Consider the following 13,997-nt stretch of genomic DNA (forward strand, 5'->3'; position numbering starts at 1 on the left):
GAGATTATATTAATGTACTTATCTTGTGAAATAAATGTTAAACATATTATATTTATAATACTACATCTACTCCCATGAAAACTTTCAAAAATTAGAATAATGTATAACAATAATATTTAAACCACTTCAATTTCGACATGTCTGTTGCATATGACTCATTCATCAATAAAGTGCATTTTTTAAAAGATATGCCTAATAGTAATATATGGTCAAATTAAGGATATTAGTATGAAGATAAAATTCATTTTGGTTGTTATTATTGGATATAAAAGGAAAGGCCTTTTAGTGGGAATTTCTTAAAAACCACAATAGTACTGATGAAATAAGTGAGAATCTTTACAATCAGATTAAGATTTCAGCTCTCAATGAAACCATGATGGAACATATATATTGGGAAATATTAAAGTCAAACCATGAGGAAGAAATGCTTTTGGAAACTGTTGAGCTTCATAAGCAATTAGTCAAGGAACCTATTGAAACAATGCTATGTTAAATTTATTCTTAACTTCAAATACAGAAATGATTATGGAAATTGGAGAACGTATGGATGCGTATGATAAGTGCTCTATCAGGTGAAATGTTCTGTTGCAAATAGAGATAAATAACAACGATATTTGGGTCATAATTTAAAATAAAAATTGAAAGGATGCAACAAGAATAATTGTTCTGAATTGGTCAACTGAGTTCTATAGCGACACTGATCACATGTATAAACTCTTTAAAGGTAAATTCTTCAATATTCAAGATAAACATATTCCTTATAGAATGAAAAGGGTAGCTACAAGGAAACAATAAACAGGTTGACTCACAAACAGTTTAAGATATAAGATTTATTAAAATCATCATAAATTTAAGAAATTTGAATTGACTGGTATGAAACGGGATTCATAAGATTAAAAAGTTGTTGAAACAAGAAATGAAAATATGAGAAAGGATATGTGAGAAAAGATTGATTGCAGATTTAAAAATTAAGAGTACAGACTTTTTTAAAGCACACTAAAAGAAAAGAAAATATTGTTTTATCATACGTGGAGATACTCATGCATAATCGTTTGTTTTTTCCATATTTGCCAACGAAAATAGTAGAACTAGGGGACACAGGTATAACTTATGGACTGGTAGGAATCATCTTCAGCTCAGGCAGTTTTAATTATTTAAGAGTTTGGTTGGCCTTTGGAATGGGTTATCTTCAGACGTTGAAAAAGCAGTACATGAGAGTTCAGATAAAAAGCTTGAAAAGTGTATGAATGATAACGACTGGCTTTAATTATTTTTAAATTATTTTAATTTGGTTTAGAAGATGACACAACCGAGGTTGACTAATGTTTTTCGAAAATACTATGTGAATAGAGTGTCAATGTGTGTAGGTCATACTGCACAATCTACGTTGTGAGAAAATTAATAAATTGTTAAAAAGAAATATTTCCAGATTATTTTATTGTAATCATGTTATCGAAAATTATTATTGAGTTAATTTAATATCTAAGAGTTCTTTTCAATTATTCTACAGTATCATCCTTTTTCAGGATGATTTAATTGAATGGTAAGAAAAGTTAATTAACTGATAAATTAGTGATTTAAACTGATTGTATTAATTATATATTGATTATATTCAGTGAAGCTTTGTTCATAAAATTATATCTCTTTCTGGAGTGATTCCTCTGTAGCAAGTCTGTCTTGAATTCTGTTGGTGTTGTTTCATCATTTGAACAATAAAATCCAATACAAAATTTTTAAATATATTTAATACAATAAACAATACAATTTAAACTTTTCTTAATTTATTATTTACAATGAGAAACCCATTTCATCTTCTTTGCATGTATTCATTTCTCTTTCCAAATTCAAAAGAGACAGGGTTGTGAAGCGTATTTTCTTGGTATTTATTATCATATTTTGGATATCTATGATATTTTTTTGGCTAACACTAATGCCATCTATTTCTAAAATTTCGTCACCGGGATCAAGGATCCCAGTGAGCGAACTCAATGTTTCGTAATTTCTCATACGGGTGACTAAAACTCCTGAAACTATTAAAACAATATATATACACATATAAATATACACTTTGTAGTAATTTTTGCTATTTAGTCAATCTTCTTTACTAAAATTCGTATATAAATTGCTAACTTGCTTTGTTCAACAATGTTAGTGAGGTAAGACACGAATACAAAATAACTTGAAAACATATTGTCCGTAAAAGGAAAGAAAATGTCTGAATATTTAGATCGCGTTAATAATTTAAAACCTTCCTCTTTTCTTTCCACAACAAAAACATTTCTTAAAGTAAACACAAATGAATGAAAGACACATGGAATAGCGACTTACAACTGTGTAGGCATTATAACGCAATTTTTTCTAGACTCTGTTATGTAACTGTTGGTAATGCAAAGTGCTCTGAGCAAATTGGTCCTTATTGACTGTGCTCAATTCGTATATTTATTACATTACCTAGCCCTCAAATTATGGACTTGTTCTTGTTCTTCAGGAGGAAAGACAACATATTAGGTCATATCGAATAATTGTTTTTTACCTATTGAAACTGTTAAATGGGCAGGATGTTGCTCTGGAGTAGGCTGAAAAGGACAATGGTCTTATTGAGTAATTAACTTCTATATTATTTATAAGTTTAAAACTTGGAACTGCTATGCGCAGTTATTCCATAGATGGCATTGAGTGAAGAATATGCTAAGCCATACAATAATCAATCTGTTACGACAATTCGGAGTGAATCTGTGTGGTTGCGCGTTTAATCTTAACAAAGGTCTATCTGCACTATGCTCACCCTAACTGTTTTACAAACTTTATTTTTAAACCATATTAAGCGCAAAGTGTAAAGCCAATAAAGCTTGCTTGTATTTGAAATTCGCACAAAGCTTCACGAGGGCTATCTATGCTCGACGTTCCTAATTTAAAGTGTCAGATTCCGAGTCGCACGCCTTAACACGCTTGGCCATCCCCGGGCCGAGTGCAAATCTAAAGAAAGATAATAGGATTATGTGTTCAATTTATTATTTTTAAATTAATTAATTACAGGGGAAACAAAATTACCATGGTATAATCCGGCAGAAAATAACGTGACGGTTAATTTAAAATTACAATAACAACAGTTTTGAACTGATGATGATGATGTCGTATTAAAGGTCGATATGATGTAGTTATTAAAGTCAGGATTTACCTAGTGTAGAAGTTGTTGTTATTGTATTTTGAATTTAATTATTTAGTTTAGCAGGTTTTGCATCGTAACTGAAACAGTTTTATCTTAACGTTTTAAAATTTCACTTCAGTAGTTTTGAGCCCGATTTGGCCCGGTGGTTAATACATTCAAATCGTAATCCGAGGGTTGCGAGTTCGTATCCCTGTCAAAATGAATAGTAACAAATATTTTTATTTCTTGCTGTTCATGTTCATACTTCATGCTGTGTTGTATCCTACAGATTGTATTATTATTCTCGTGATTCGTGGCATACGCACGATTCACTAACGTCACGGCAGTACAAATTGCAGTGTTAAGCGTTTCTTAAGTGACAACATTTTAGTGTCTAGTAACTAAGTTATAGACAGACAACACACTACTATAAAGAGGTGTAAATGATTAAAATGGGTGATCTCTCCAGGTCATCTTTTACTCTAATAATAATAATAAAAGAAACGCTATTCTGATACAAACAAGAGACTGCTTACTATTACTGTTCTTTAATATCTTTTTTAGCAAGACAAAATCCGTAAGGTTTATTCTTGGACTTTACTATCTCTACAACACGTTTTCCATTCTCTAGAAATTGAATAACACGACCAGTCGTGTAATCCACAATGGGTGAGCTATCCATTTCCACAATGGGTGAGCTATCCATATCCACAATGGGTGAGCTATCCATTTTGCTTTCTTCATTATCATTGCTACTAGAGTGTGTTTTGGAGAGGAAAAATGTTGTTAAAGCACAGATTGTTGTTTCCCTTTTATACATGCATAGATTAAAAAGGTGAGACATCCAATTACTGTCATGCCACGCGGATGATAGTAAGAAATATACAAAAAGAAACTACGATATGGTTGTTCAAAGAAGTCTGACGAAGCTGTATGATATACAAAGTCAATACAAGTTAAAGTTTAATATAAAACGTATTTCAAATTAGAAATTGTCGATTACCCAAAGGACATGTTAAAATCTGTTGCATTTTTCACATCACTCTTCCTTCAAACAGATCCTTTCAGAGATTAAAAGATAACATTAATTTATAATTATTATATTCTACTTGGACGAGCCAGCAGTAGCTGATATTCAGTATGCAGGGTTGCGTTTCTCAGTGTCTAATATTCGAGCCACAATGCAGCTAAATACAGCCCGTAATTTCGGTTGTGCTCTGGTTATAGTAATGGCAGTCAGTCGAATTCTTCGGGTCTAACAGATGGCTAAAGTTTCTTATGGTAATGAGTAGTTGGTCAGTTCTTTAGAATTAGGAATGTTAAGTGATTCTAACTTGCCATTTAGCCCTTGTGAGCATAGAATATCCATCAATTGAAAATATCGGTATCAAGCTACTGAGAGACTTTCCAGGAGAGTTGGAAAACCAGAGAATATTCGTGTTGAAATGTAAGAGAGTCTCATACAAAAACAAAAAGAAAACGCCTACTAAATGTCAATTGGATGTTCAAGTTAGAGTTAAATAGTCAGTATATCTTTCACTCGTATGAGAAAAATATTCAAAAGGCACACAACGTTGTCCACAAAGCCATTTATCGCAAAAACTTTAGTGCTTATCCTTCGGCTAAACTGTGGTAGTAAGAAATGTATGTTTCTGAGAGGGCCGTAAGAAGCGATAAGTTCAGTCAGACTTTTTGTAAAGCTATACATTACGTTGAGTATATGTAGCATGAAAATACGGTATCCTAGTTAATTCACAAAAACCTAAAACTTACGAGTCGTGACACCAGGACTCTGTTTGGGCGAGAGGATCTGTTATTCCTCTTATTCTTTCCTGCTTGTATGGCTTGATTGATGCTTACGACTAAACACCCTTTTAAGGCCGTCCTGAATCCTCTTCTTTAGTGATTTTTTCTGCAGGGCAAAGTCACTGGAATAGAAGCAATACTTACAAATAATTAATTTGTCATAGTATATTTACACAAAAGTGACTTGTATGAGAGAAGATCAATATTTATTTAAATGAATTGTGCAACATGCGAATTGTACTATCTATACTGATTCACTCAGCTGTCTATTGGCCCTGACATCATTCCATGTTAGCTACCATCCTATTCTTATCAATATCCAAAACAAACTGGTCCATCCCCATCATCTACCTCTGTCCAGTTTTTTGAATACCAGATCATGCTAGTATTAATAATAATTAATAGTATTAAATAATTATTGAAAACATTTTGTTAAGAATTCAATATTTTTTCCAAAATGGCCCCTGATATCTGCTGAAAGTTTTTGATATTTAGTAGAGATAAACAAAACAGAAAAAGTTATTGAATGGAAACTATAAAGGTCAATGTGGGGTCAATAAATGATTTCACTTTTTTAATCCTTCCTTACCCAATTGTGGTGTTGGTTGTAAATTAGCGATTCCACTAAGTTTGAAGAACTGATTGGCTGTGATGTGAGATTCTTTTTTTTTGTACTATTTTGTCTGTGTGTAGTCTATTCCATGTTGTCAGATTATTTTATATTCTGTCATGAGGTGACAATAGCTCATTATCATTTAAAACACAGTCCAAAATATGTTGATTTGTTTCCAAGCTTACGAAAGAAACCTAGCTGTTAGATCGCGACGAGATGATGAACAAGATTTTCCTTTGTCTTCAATGTGTTTGGCTTGTAATAAATATGGTTTCCTTTCTACATTTTGATCCTTTTAACTAACTTTCGTTTGGTAAGAACATGGTTAGGTATACAGAGTATAAGATATGTGTTAGTTTTCTAATGTCCAGAAGTTTTCTCGTGGTTCTCTATAACTATGGCTTTAAATATCAGGCTCATGAGGTCTTTATTTGCTCTGACAAGAAAAGAGTTGAAGATGTTTATTTACTACTTGTACATGATTAGTCGCTTTTATCAGATGAATATGCCGTGTTTATATTGAGTTTTCAATTAAATTAAATGTGACTTTTTTTTCTTCTACTTCAATAATTAAGTTTTGAAAATTATTGTTAACCGATGATAATGCTGCTTTGCTTCTAAAACTATTACACCGGATCTTTAAATATTTTAGACGTAGCAGTCAAAAGGTAAATGTTAATGTAACAATTGTTCTCCGATAAATCGCTTGAGACTACTATTTGAATTGTCACATCCTGATGGATATGATACTGGAAGTTGCACACAATTTGCACAAAATATATAATTATTGCCACTATTGCGGCATGTAGGTTGATTATTTGAAACTCAGATTCAGTTTGCTTTCGTAAAGATAAACCGACTGTTTAGTTTTTTACTAAGACATCTGACTTTGTTTAGTGCTTGAAAAGGAACGAGAAGTTCAGTTTTAGAAAGTGGAAATTCATGTGTTGAAATAAATATATTGATATGAAATATTTTCTTTGCAGATTTCTTTTCTCCGATTTTGAATTGAAATTGCTTGAGAAATTTTTTTGTGGTTGTTCTGGCGAAGAGATGTAACTGAACTTAGGTTGGTTTTTTTTAATTTCATACTTTCGATGCTTGTATTGCAGTTCTGCAATTGGTGTAAATTTGATAAGTGGGAGGTAGAGGCGGTTTTGTTCTTGGGTCTACTATATGATAAAATAAATATTTTAGAAAAACTTTTCACAAATTTTGAAAGATTTTGCTGGTACTTTTAATGTTAGACAATAAAAAAATAGAGATATTTTACCTTTTTCTTTGGAGCTTTCCTGAGTATTATTCAAGCTTTTAGGCTTGATCCTAGGTATTCTTTTTTTCTTATCCTAGTGAAACAAATACATATATTTAACCAAATTTCTGTCTCTCCATAAAGTTAAGATAAAGCTATATAAATAGCTCTCTGCGTTCTGTCTATGACAGGTATCGAAACCAGATTTCTAACTTTATAAGCCCGTATATTTACCGCTTGCCTCTGGGAGTAATATCCAAAATATCGAAATGATTTTCTTGTGGATATGAATACCAAAAATACTGGAATATATAATTTTAATTTCCTTGTTTTACCGGTTTCATAAGTTTCGCCTTTCAAGAAATAGTTACACTGAGAATCTTCGATATCCGTTGTGAGCAAAGCAAAGATAACCAGTTGTGTAATTTAAATAGCTAGTAGTGAGGGAGCAGAAGAAACTGGTTGAGTACAGCCACCAGGAACTGTGAAAAGTTACTGAGACTTATAGATATGAAAAAGTAAGTTAAAGTTTAAAATTATATCACAAACAAATTGTATTTTTATTATAACAACAAAAGTACAATTAGAATAACATATTAATTTTAAAAGGAAAATATACTAAGTAGTTATTTTTTAATAAATAGCTTATATATGGACTGTATAATGTGTGTACATTTGGCCAGCATATGTATTTACTTCAGATTGTTTGTTTACTTCAGAAAACGGTATTTATATGTTTTGTTCTTATCGCAGAGTCGTGGTAAAATGGCGCGGTTTAACTAGGTGGTTAAGGCACCCGCCTTGTAATCTGAAGATAGCAGGTTCGAATCTGCGTTACACTAAATATTCTTGACCTTTAAGGCGTGGGGGCGTTATAATGGGACGATGAATCCAATCCTACTATTCGTTAGTGAAGCCGTGGGGGTGTATAATGGGACGATGAATCCAATCCTACTATTCGTTAGTGAAGCCATGGGGGTGTATAATGTGACGGTCAATCCCACTATTCGTTGGTAAAAGAGTAGCCCAAGAGTTGGCGGTGGGTGGTGATGACTAGCTGCCTTCCCTCTAGTCTTACACTGCTAAATTAGGGACGGCTAGCACAAATAGCCCTCGAGTAGCTTTGTGCGAAATTCCAAAACAAACAAACAAAACAAAATCGTTAGTGAAATATTATTCAAAGAGTTATTAATAGTTTTTCATTGCAACATTTAATGTAAATATTAATCTGTTTTTCTTATAAATCAATAATGATGTACCATATCTACAGTCTGCTGCTGGTACAGCGAGAAGCATTCAGACTTACAAGACGATAACGTGCGTTCTCAAATCTTCCCGGTGGACTCAACAGATAACCCGATGTGGTTTTGTTGTGAGGAAAACACATTTTTAACGTTTAAGGTTCCTTCGGTAAGTATGAAAAACAGAACCACAGTTATTAAAATGTTAATATTATTTTTAGCGAAAATGAAATTTATTAATATAATTCACGTTCAATACAAATTTACATCTGATTTTATTTTGTGATAATCGGAAAGAAAATGCGTTAACAACTTGGTCCAACAAAACTTGTAATGTAGAAACGGCCAGGTAATGAGGGCGTTCGACCCTCATACATTGGTAAAATAGTAAACAAGAGTTTGACATGTTGTATTTCCCACAATGCACTTATTAACGTTTATATTAATGTTTCGTTTGCGTTTATGGCATAAAATACGTACATTTGTTCTGAAACACGATGCAACGAAACGCTGAATACAAGAGCAAAAGGAGGATGATGAAAAAATAATGGTGATAAAACTATTTAATAGCACATAGAGCCTTAACTTCTATAATAAGTGAAGAGAGAACAGGCATGGAAGTATTCGAACTGTTGTCCTCACAACAACAGATACTGACGATGGTTGTAATAATAATAATAATAATAACCTTTCTTAAAAGAGAGCTGTTAAAACATCCGAAATAATGTCTCCAAAACAAAAGCTGAAGAAATGGCACATTATACGACAAAAGGTATAAAAATCCAGTTCAAGTCCTTCCTAAGTTTCAGACAGAGCCGTTCTTTATTTACAACTGTCAAATAGATGCAAATAACTGTTAGCAGTAGTTACCACTCTTACGTAACTATTTTTAACCGAATATCGACACTGATTAAGGTAGTTAAAACACCCTTCAGTTAGAAGTATGAAACGTATTCAGCGATACATTGTGCTCGAACATGGGGCCATCAATTAGTGAACACCAACACTAGACATTAAACAACACCTAGCATTTCTACCACGTATAGTAATTTGTAAAACCCGAAGAAATTTTACGTAACTTGTGGTCTTTTATGTCATGATGTAATGAGTGTAAGTGTTTTCTTGTTGTAATATTTTCGTTCTTACTGAAATTCACAAGAATATCATTGCATATACTGCTTACTTCGCATATTATAATAAAACATATTCTTTAGATCTATTCCAAGTTGCATTGTGTCTCTGTGTAAAAAAATTCATTTTCGTAGTTGGGTTTTAATTCCCGTCTCGTGTAAAATATACTCAAAAATAAACTAGCAAAAACACTTCGTTTCAGTCAGAGCTTTAAAGTTGGGAAGATATCAAATGTATTTTTAGTTTATCTGGAGTTTTCTCATTAAATTATTATAAAGACATATTTCTACCAAACAGATTATGTCTGCCAAATTTTTATATGAAAAGATGAAATGAATACAAACAAAATATATCCATATTCACAACTTACAGGCATGATTTCTCTTAACATGTATCCACAAGGGCAGTTGATGTTATCTTGTGGTGCCAAATAAACTAAATAAAAAATTAAATAAAATTGTAAAAAAGTATCAACATAACCATCTTCATGGAAATATTTAAGGTATTTTATTTGTGTTTGCATAGGAAGTTTTTATGACGATAGGTAAAATTCTCCCTTTTTTTCTGTTTAAGTATAAATTTACTTTTAAATCACAAGTAATGTTTACAAATCTAAATGATCAGTTAGTTAAATGTATTGAGTTGGAATGTTTAAATCACACCGCCACTAAATAACATTTATCAGTCTCATGTCTGCTTTATATCCACGGTCAACATCTTTGATTAATTTGAATATTTTCACCCAAATTAATACAAAAGACTAGAAACTATGTCTAAGAATTATGAAAAACATTCCAATAGAGTAACTTGGCCTGGCACGGCCAAGTGTGTTAAGGCGTTCGACTCGTAATTCGAGGGTCGCGGGTTCGAATCTCGGTTGCACCAAACATGCTCACTCTCCCAGCCATGAGGGCGTTATAAGGTGGCGCTTAATCCCACTATTCGTTGGTAAAAGAGTAGCCCAAGAGTTGGTTGCAGGTGGTGATAACTAGCTGCCTTCCCTGTAGTATAACACTGCTAAATTAGGGACGGCTAGCGCAGATAGCCCTCGAGTAGCTTTGCGCGAAATTCAAAAACAAAAACAAACTTATATTATTGCTTTATACTTACGGTCAACATTATTGATTAATTTGAATATTTTCACCCAAATTAACACAAAAGACTAGAAACCATGTCTAAAAAATTATTAAAAAACATGTAAACAGAAGTAACTTCGAATTTCTGTTATAAAATAGCTGTGTTTGTTTGTCTTGAAGCGAAGAGATACAACACTTTTATTCATGTTCACATAATTCAGTAACCCATAACATACTTTGGGGGGGAAGAGGAACTCTAACTGTACTTCATTTCAGTTAGTGTTAATACCAATCATGGCCAAGCGCGTAAGGCGCGCGAATCGTAATCCGAGGGTCCGAGTTCGCGCCCGCGTCGCGCCAAACATGCTCACACTTTCAGCCTGGGGGTGTTATAATGTAACGGTCAATCCCACTTTTCGTTGGTAAAAGAGTAACCCAAGAGTTAGCGGTGGGTGGTGATGACTAGCTGCCTTCCCTCTAGTCTTACACTGCTAAATTAGGGACGGCTAGCGCATATAGCCCTCGAGTAGCTTTGTGCGAAATTCTAAAACAAACAGAAACAAACAAAAAAGCTTTGTAGAACTTGACTAACTTTCTGAAATTCTTTTCCTTACGTTTAACGTTGCTAAGATACTCGAAAGTATAATCAGTATTGACGTCATAACTTGCAAATCATTGTTGAATTCTACAAAGTGGATGTCCAATCACAGCTGTAAAAAATATGCAGGTAACAATACATATATGATATTCATTTTTTAATGAGTGTTTCTCCAGAAGACATTAAAAGAAAAAAATTGGATAAATATTAACAAAGAATTGGGAGTTCAAATCTACCCAGCAGACTGACTGGACTTGTATCCATCAAGTTCATCGAAAGAAGGGAGCTTTTGGAATGGGTGGTTTACATTTAAATACTGTAGCAGCTGGCTTGTTTTCTAAGACTATTAACTCTTTAAACTAAACTAAACAGTGGTGAGGGCCAGAAAAAACTTAACACAAAAAGAATATGAGGAAATGAAAAATTTAGCATGGTAAGTTAGTACAGAAGTAGTAGAAAAGGATAGACTTGATTGTTACTGTTGTAATGCTAGGAGTATAAGAGAAAAAGTATATGATTTTGAAGCACTGGTATTGGAAATAAATTTGGAAAAATTAGTTTTTTCAAAGGAGATGTTTGTAAATGATGTCCATAAATTTACAGAAAACAAATTCATTGGGAATTTTATGTAATTCTTTTAAATTTTAATTTTAAGTTGGAAATTGGTAGAAACTTTCAAAAGTTTGAGTTTACTAGGGATTGATTAGACATAACTGTTCTCATCTTTGTTCACAACTAATTAGTTTGTGAACATCATTTCATTTTTATTGAACTTTTTTGCTACTGTGTTGTCTTAATGGATTACACTGACTATGTTACTAGTTTTCATTCTTCTTCATGGTTTTCCTTTGTCTGTAAAGAAACAATGTGTGGATGATGCTTTCACTGAAGCTGCATTTTTCCAGAATCTAAAGAGAGAAACATGTTTTCCTTCACAGGGCCTGGAGATCAGAGTCAGTTAAAGACAGTGTGGCAATATCCATCCTTTCCTGCAAGAGTGATGTTATTTTGGAAATAGTTCTGTCTAAAATGAAGATCTATATATATGTACACATCCAAACCTTTTTTAATTACTTCAAAAGAATATTGAGACTGTAAGTCTTCTGATATGGTATGCTTAAGCAGCTTAAACAATTCTTAATCTTTATTTACATTCACTTCTGAATATTCTAAAGTAAATGCGACAGAAAGGATATAAAGCAGGTATGGTTAAGTGTTATCAACTGAGAATTAGTACACTCTCTTATTAGGTATATTATAATGTATATAAATGTGATGTAACATTTTATAAAGTGATACATAATACAGATATAAATATTGTAAAATATATTTTAAATTTTAATCTCCAATAAGTACCTATTGTACCTATAAGTCATAAAATAAAAGGTTTTGTTCCAAAATATGATAGTTGCATGTAGATTGCACAGGGTATATCCCAATAGGCAATGGGTATATCTAGTGTAAAGTGTAACATTAATTTGCACTTTGATGGATTTTCATTCTGCCTCATTGATTTTCAAGTAAAGACCATGAGGACCCTTTTACTGTGGCCTGTATAACACATTCCCAATGCTGTGTTTTTTAGTGGAGTTTATCAACCATGTACAGTGTGACATTCCTAGCCACACTATACATGTAGCACTTCTGTGAGCCAGTTCAGATTCTGGACTGTGCTTATTTCCACTCTTTCTAGCAACTCTTTATAAACAGAGAGTGTATCTTGATACCAACAATGTGTGGTCTTCCACAAGTATGTCTGTGTACTATTCCATTGTATACAATGCCTCATGCTATTGGTTCATTTTGAGTGCTTCCTGAAGGGGATTTATTTATATAAGTAAATTTTGCTTTTGTGATCCTTTCACTGTTTCAACACTGGATTATAGTTGTATGTGAATAGAATTTAACATTTCAACATTTTCATGGACTGAAATGTATTTCTTATAGATACTTCCTTTCACACCTCCCATGCTTCTTTTAGTGCATCATTTCTTGCTCTTATAATGATGGTTGAATACAGAGGGAGTGAACTGTGCTATTAATGAGTCACACTATATAGTGGAGGATTTTCATGTACTTATTAGTATGCAGCAATGTCATATACAAATATGTGCTTAGGTGAAAGTCTTGAACCTAGTGAGAAGTGAAAACATTTGTTTAAAGACATACCTGATTTATGTCCCCTTCTGAATGTAAAGAAAGAACAAGGATAATTTAAGCTGCTTAAGCATACCTTATCAGAACACTTACAGTAAAAATATTCCTTTGAATGAGAAAATTATGTGCGAATGGTCACGTATTTGTCACCAATATAATTTCAGTTTGTGTAAACAAATTCGAAAATGCTAACGTTAAAATGAAATTCCAGTACCTCAAATGTGAAGGCATTTGATGCTCTTTAGTTTAGTATTGTGGAAATATTTTGGGTTTTTTGGCAGTGTAGAAAATAGTTGAGCAAACCTTCACAAAAATAAAAATTTGTTTTAGCTGATGAAAATACATGTCAGTGACGTAGGAGTGGAGTGGAATCAATGTGTCTTTGCACATATGCTGACATTATGAGAAGGTCAACTTGCAGAAAGTGTAGAGAAAACCTGTAAAAGGAATTGTTAGTATCATCTTTAGTGTTGTAAATTTAACATTTTAAAAGTCTTTTATCTTTGGATGGAATGGTTGAATTGTGTTAAATTCAAGTCAATGACTTATTATTTATCACAAATGTGCTTTTGTTAAAATGGTTGTGTATGTTGTTTGAAAAATATTTGTTTTACCTTATTTAATTAGAGGTGTAGTACAGATTTTGTGTGTTGCAATGTATTTATCTTACTGTGGCTTATGTATCATGATATGATAAATATAAAACTATAATAGATCTACCATCTGACATCAAATGCAAGCATATAGCAGTCTTTTGTCAAAATTTCAGAGATTGCCTGTTGTCACTCAATAAATCTGATGACCATTGATGCAAATGACCCCAAAATAAAACATATTTAACCAAAATTACTACAAATTTAAATATGCAAGATGATATATACAAATACATTTATGATAGTTATCTAATTATGAAGTTGCATTAATTTCATTCTTGAAAGTCAAAAGGCCTCATTTACTTAATTTGACATCAATATA

General features: G+C 32.5%; 2 protein-coding genes and 2 long non-coding RNA genes across 15 annotated transcripts in view; 2 read left to right on the forward strand and 2 right to left on the reverse strand.

The window, feature by feature from the left end:
- Positions 1-13,997, forward strand: part of LOC143243177 (uncharacterized) — a 386,181-nt gene that overhangs the window by 339,781 nt on the left and 32,403 nt on the right. Inside the window, exon 5 of one of the 8 annotated variants that reach the window (XR_013024128.1) lies at positions 7,254-7,337. The exons of the other annotated variants lie outside the window; for them this stretch is intronic. The gene's annotated coding sequence lies outside the window, so the exon portion shown is untranslated. The remainder of the gene's footprint in view (positions 1-7,253; positions 7,338-13,997) is intronic. 8 annotated transcript variants of the gene reach the window in all.
- LOC143243181 (uncharacterized) overlaps positions 1-13,997 on the forward strand; it is a 188,717-nt gene that overhangs the window by 85,473 nt on the left and 89,247 nt on the right. The window lies entirely within an intron of this gene.
- On the reverse strand, positions 1,726-7,204 carry LOC143243187 (uncharacterized). Its single transcript, XR_013024153.1, has 3 exons — positions 6,841-7,204; positions 4,922-5,076; positions 1,726-3,903 (listed from the first exon to the last, which is right to left on the reverse strand). It is a non-coding gene; the product is annotated as an uncharacterized LOC143243187 (long non-coding RNA).
- The window catches only part of LOC143243176 (histone-lysine N-methyltransferase SETMAR-like), a 38,059-nt gene continuing 35,630 nt past the window's right edge, over positions 11,569-13,997 (reverse strand). Inside the window, exon 2 of the transcript XR_013024126.1 lies at positions 11,569-11,854. The gene's annotated coding sequence lies outside the window, so the exon portion shown is untranslated. The remainder of the gene's footprint in view (positions 11,855-13,997) is intronic.

The sequence above is a fragment of the Tachypleus tridentatus genome, unplaced genomic scaffold (assembly GCF_004210375.1).
Source record: "Tachypleus tridentatus isolate NWPU-2018 unplaced genomic scaffold, ASM421037v1 Hic_cluster_2, whole genome shotgun sequence".
Lineage (NCBI taxonomy): Eukaryota > Metazoa > Arthropoda > Merostomata > Xiphosura > Limulidae > Tachypleus > Tachypleus tridentatus.